This window comes from Pinus tabuliformis, chromosome 3_2 (genome assembly GCF_031772625.1).
Source record: "Pinus tabuliformis cultivar Carrire ecotype Pingquan chromosome 3_2, CPIR1, whole genome shotgun sequence".
In the NCBI taxonomy this organism is placed as follows: domain Eukaryota; kingdom Viridiplantae; phylum Streptophyta; class Pinopsida; order Pinales; family Pinaceae; genus Pinus; species Pinus tabuliformis.
In genome coordinates, this window is record NC_142302.1 from 1,172,402,218 (window position 1) to 1,172,408,626 (window position 6,409).

The following is a 6,409-nucleotide window of genomic DNA, read 5'->3' on the forward strand; positions in this document are numbered from 1 at the left end:
CTTATCTTCACTGATAACTTACTATAATTTCTGCTCCAAAGAGAGTATGAAGTACAGAGGTCGTTTTCTTCCTAATAGTGGCTAAATAAACAAGGTGGATAAAATATTGGAACCTGGTTGCTTAGCTTAATTTGCAGCCCGTCTATCTCTTCAAACTCGGCTTCTTTACACTAGCAATCTGCCCAGAATTTATCTCTGATGTAACACACAGCCCCAAGAAAGCAAACTCGGTCCAGAAGTAGTTGTTGAGTGGTGTACGACTCCCTTGCTGTCACTTTCAGAACTCGTGGCTAGCTCAGAACTGGAGATTCAGTCATAGGAAATAAATCTGGCCACGTTCAACTGATGCACTCGGTCTAGCAGACTCAGCACTTCGAATTCAAAGACTCAGGTGTGAACTTATCTTCAGGTGGCAGAAAATCAACTCACGGATTTCAAAATAGAGCAGCCCTTCAAATCTATTCAATGACCTCCACGCAGAATGGAAGGAACCTCATTCAGCTATCGGTTCTGAAATGATCCAACTCGATGCGGTTTGCTGGTAAACCCATTATATCTCTGATACAGTTAGCCCTGGCAGAGTAAGATTGCCAGAAGAAGATATTTCTGATACAGTTGGCCCCTGGCAGACAATAAATTTCTAGAAGAGACAAATTCAAAACAAAAATGGGGATTGAGCTTGCAGGAAAGCAATAAGCGTTACTTTCAGGTAAACAGTCCACCTTGTTTATCTGATCAACATTTCTATGAATTCTATCTATTTAAAAACAATGGCGATTTCCCATATGATCAGAGAGGTGCAGGCGTTTGACACAGGATGCTCTGTTGGCCTCGTAAAAAACATAAAAGACAAGCAGATAGGAAGAAGCTGCAGCGAGCGAGCTGTGAGCCGAGCTAGAGAGAGAAAGCGATCCAGCCATCCAGGACGGCAGGATGTCACAGGTACGATCTGCTTACCGTTCCTTTGCTCAGCTGTGTGCTTCTCTTCTCGTTCGTAATATAGGGCCCTGGCGTAACTTCAGCGCAAAAGTTCCCCGCCCCTGCATTGTCCACAAGCGCGGCAACGACATTCTTCACGATCCCTGGTTCAACAAGGAAACTGCGTTTTCAGCGACAGAAAGAGACAGGCTTGGACTTCGTGGCCTTCTTCCACCACGCATTATTTCTTTTCAGCAGCAATGTGATCGTTTCATGGTTTCTTTTAGATCCCTGGAGCATAACACTCGAGACGGTTCAACTGACTTAACAGCTCTGGCAGAATGGCGATTTCCCATATTGTGGCTGGGTTGCCCACAGCCCCAATGTCAGTTCATTGCGTAAACTGTCTTGGATTATTTGGGCGAAGGATCATTTGAGAGAACCCCTCCTCTTGTTGCCATCATCGCGTTAATCACATAGATCTGCAACCGCGGCGATGAAACTCAAAACTTAATCACAACTCCATATTTGAGCTCGCTCTGCAATCTTTAAATCAATTTTCTCCAGACCTCGGACAAACTGCATTCGGGAGTTGAAATCACTGCAACATTCAAAGCACACTTCTAAATTGTTCAACGTAGATTCAATATACTACCCTCAATGCACAAGCAGGCTGCCAGACTGTAAGGAGAGGGGTATTCGATGGGTATACCAAGCATTACCCAAATTATCACGCATAGAATAATACAGTGACTCAGACAATCACAGGCTTAGAATAGCAAGGTTCTGACAGGGTAGGAGAAACAAAGAGCGTAGGAGCAATGGTGGTTAATGCAGAGCGGAGACAGTAATTGTATGGGCCATCATTTGTATGGTTAGCGCAAAGCGACCAACGGAGCGTTAGACTGAGAATGGCAGGCAAGTTTTGCAGAGTTGACAGACTCTTAAAATAGCCAGGCCTCTATTTTCAGATTGCTGGAATGTACGTTACCTCCATAATAGCAGCACTGACAATTATATGAATGTACAGGACTGGCATGTAAGAAAGGCCACAGAAAACAAGTGGCTCATATTTGAGCAGGGCAGGAGATCGCCTGCTCTGATACCATGTTAAACACACATGGACAGCAAGAGAGATATGAAAGATAAAACATGAAATACAATTTTATTAACAAATGGTTTACATTTATAGTACATGTAGTGACCGTTGGGTTTCACATCCCAAGGTCTCTTGGACTACTTAGTCTATTCAGCTTCCACACTAACCCATTTAGGATTAGGTGTCCAACACAGAGGATCCCGCCTTGGTATGTTCCTAGATTTTTCTATATCTCCTCAGTATAATTTCTCTTTCCTCACCGTAATGGAGCTGTAATGGTTCCACAAGGTCTTAAGTTGAGGTGCAATACCATACCACATGCATTAATCTTGGGGATATATATCGAGGAAAGAATTACATAATATATTCAACATGTAATAGGGGGTAAAGATTTTTATATTGGAAAGTACAATAAATGGGGCTCAAAGTTAATGAAAAATATAAATGAGTAAGACAAATGTTATTGAAAAAATTGATACCTTCAACATCTTGTGAAAGTAGTTTTTTTTGTTTAATTAGGAAGGTGTATTGGGTTTGTATTGATAGGGTGTTAAATAGTGTGATTTCTAGAGGTATTTTGCAATATGTAGTCAAATTAAGGGTATTGTTTAGTATTCCATGAATTCACATGATATGTCATAGGTTCATTGAGTGAAGCCCCAGTGACTACTTCACCTTACACCTTTTGATTATATGTGCATGTTCACGGGCCTTTGCTCTTATTTTCGCACTCTTGCATTTTGTTAATTTGTTAGCTCATTGGGTCATGGATGGTTGGAGTAAGTTGTCATTTTTTCTTCACTGTATAACTTTAGTTGACTATGGATTTTGGTTCTTATGTTTCTCACTTCTCTCTCTGAATATTGGTTGAATTCAAGATCTCTTGTGGATCCCTTATCAATCTTGGTTTTGTGTGATATCCTCAAACGATTTCAGTGTGATAGGAAATTCTAAGGTTCTCTTAGGACACAAATATGTCTTAGGCTTGCACTAGGGGATTTTTTCCATCTTACATGCACTTGTTATACATCCCTTTCACTATACATAGACACAAAATTCATCCTAAGTGAGGCTCAACTAATCGAGGGCCTACACGGTTCCTAGAAACTGTTGAAGTAGACTTTTTTTTAGCAACCAAAGTTAGGAAAGCAACAAATATTTTTCATTCTAGTACTCATTCTTACATTCTTACTCATAATAAGTATTTCCACTATTTACCCTAAGAGGAGCTCGATTTATTATGCAATCAATTGTTTTAACTACTTCTCCCCAAAAAGTGTTTGGATCCTTTTCTTCATATAGGATTCCTCATGCCATATATTGCACCATTCAATTATTTATTCCAATTATCCTATTATATTAAGACTTTCTTTCTATTGATTATTGTCTTTTAATTCCATGCTTCTCAAAAAATTCATTGGATTCACCCAAGGTAAACAATTCTTCTCTTTTATATCTAAAGAAATTGATATTTAGATCCATTTCATTCTCGACTTGAGCTTTGAATATCTTTAACTTGATAAAGGTATTTGACATATCTCTGAGCAAGACAATCCATGTTACCATTGTATAGACATCAATAGAGAGCATAATGTATCTTTCTCATCTTAAGGTTTTGGTTCTTATAGGGCCACATACATTTATATGATCTAGATCTAGTGGCTTAGTTGATGGATATTCTTTTTCCTTGAAATGGACCCTTGTCTACTTCATAAACTAACATGATTTATATATAGAATCAATTGGATTTGATATCTTAGGCATGCCCCTCACTACCTTTGCTTTGCTAATTTCTACCAACTTTTCATAATTGATATTCCCCATTATTTTTTGCCATAAGTATATTTAATCTACTTTTCTCATGGTACATTTTTTTTTTATCTCCGCCAACAATATGCAAGTTGCTACGAGTTCTATTTTCTTTACTTATCACATTCCCAGATTCCACTACGATTATTTGACATCCATTAGAATAAAATATAAGTTCATATCCTTGGCCACACATTTGACTAAAGCTTAAAAAATTGTGCCTCAAAGCATAAAATTATATGATGTTTTGAGTCTTGGACTTTTCATTAAGGATAACAATCCATTTATCACTCATAATGTGCATTATTACTACAAGCAAAACTTCTTCATGTGTTTCCTTTTAAAGGAAGGAATTTACCCTTATCCATCGTCATGTGATTTGAGCACCCATTTTTTATATACAATTAAACTTCTCGATTGTGAGTGTATAATGTAAATCCACATTCTTTAAAGTTTTCTTACCTCTTTTTTCATCTCTTAGTGTTTTCATGTTTTCGATCTGCATGGGAAACTGTTTCGAAGGAGGATTCATTAGTTTTCTTCTTGATTCATTTTCCTTGTGCATGAAATTATTCCTTTTGTACCCTTCAATGTGATTCAATAAAGGTACAAAAGGATTATTTCCTATGGAATCACTTTTATATGATATTTTTGATAGGTTGTTTATAGGGAGATTCCTAGTAGTTATTTATAAGAGTTTGAAAATACCCTCATCTTATAAAGTCATTTATTTCACTATTTATTTTATTTTGACCAAAATTGTTACAAGAAAAACAATTGTGATAAAATAAGCATTGGTACTTGGATGTGTGTGTACTTCTTGGAGGGTGGTTCTATTCAAACTTGTTTTTCCTTCTCGTTGATTAATTGATATGCTCTTAGTATCACTTGCGACTCAGGTCATTTTCTTATTTCTTCTTGTTCTTGTTTGATACTTTTTACTTGACTCTCCTTTCAAGATATAATCATGTTCTTTCTAGCACAGACATATATGTATTGCTAGTGATCTCGGATTATTGAGGATATTGTTAATGGTTCTAAATCCCTTTATTAAGTTTTTCTAGATCCATTCTTAAAGAAGCTACCTCTACTTCAAGCTTATCACAATTTCTCTCCCATTCTATAAGTTAATTTGTAAGGATTTTCTCTTTTCTCCTTTATTCTTTAAGTTGGTTCTTCAGGAGGATGATCACTTTGTCATTTGAATTTGGATTTATCTTATCATATTTATTAGACACCTCCTTTCTCAAAGATGTGTTATTGTCTTTTAGTCTTTCACGAATATTACGTTTGTCCATTAACTACTTTATTAGTGTTTGTTATTTTATTTTTACTTTTATGCATTGATATTTTTTTATTGATTCTTAACCATAGCTAAAATTTCCTTTTTCTATTTATGGAAATTTTCATTCAATATTCTATTATTTCTTCTAACCTTAATTAATCTAGAGCACTATTTAGCTGACCTTCAAAGTCTACCTACCCTTCAACTTCTTCCTTGATATAGGAATTATCTTCATGATTATATTTAGTTTCTATGGCCATGACAGAACATTTGCCTTGCTCTTCATCAAATACCTATTCATTTCTCTCTCCTGATGAGAAATTGTCTTCTTTAGAATATAATATTTTCTTCTTAAGAGACTTTCCCTTCTTATGTTTCTGAGATCTACTTCTATTTTTATATTCTCTTTATTTCTCATGATTTTCTATTTTAGAAAAAGGATAGTGAGAAATGAATAATTTCACCACAATCAAAGCATTTAAGGGGTAACCTATCTTTATACTTTCCAAATCCCGTTTTAGCTTCCTCACGAATTGAGATACCTGTAGATATGATTCATGGTTGGATAAATCTTGAATATGAAGTTTTGTTTTTTAATTTGAATCCAACCACATCTTATCCCAACCTCTCTTTTCCAATCCTCGTTTCATATCCTATGAGGATTCCAGGTAGTTAATCCATTTTAAAGCATCTAGATCCTTCATATCCTTAATGACAAAAATTGTGGCACTAAATCTAAAAGGAAGAGATCCCAATACTTTCATAACAGTAGCTACGAACTCAACCTTTTCATCAATTTCTTTAATGGTGTTTATGACTTTATCAACTCTAAGGAAGAATCCTGCAATATTTTTACCTTCATCCATTTTTAGACATTAAAACCTAATTTTTAGTCTTTGAAGTTTGGCTTTATTTACCTTTTCATCTCCTTTGTAGCTACTATGGAGGTAATCCCAAAACTCATTGTTATATTTACATTACATTACCTTGACAAACTTATATTTATCAAGGCCATATAGAATTGCATTCATTTCCTTTGCATTGTTTGTAAAGGCACTTCCTCCATCTAGATTTGTTGGGGAGTTACTAGAACTCTATATCCATCTTCAATAAACATCCAAATGACAATAAGAAGATAAATGGGTTCTCATTCTTACTTTCCATAATGCATAATTTTTCCCATCAAAGAGAGGATCTCCATTTGAAAATGATTCGTATTAAATGGTTGCTAGTTCTACTAAGATCTACCTTATAGTAGTTAAACCATATTTGAAGGAACCAACAATGATATTAATTGT

At 35.7% G+C, this 6,409-nt stretch overlaps 1 pseudogene; it reads left to right on the forward strand.

Moving 5' to 3' along the window:
• The first annotated feature begins 933 nt into the window (after nt 1-933).
• LOC149184899 (NAD-dependent malic enzyme 2, mitochondrial pseudogene) lies at nt 934-1,320 on the forward strand (annotated as a pseudogene).
• The last annotated feature ends 5,089 nt before the right edge of the window (nt 1,321-6,409 follow it).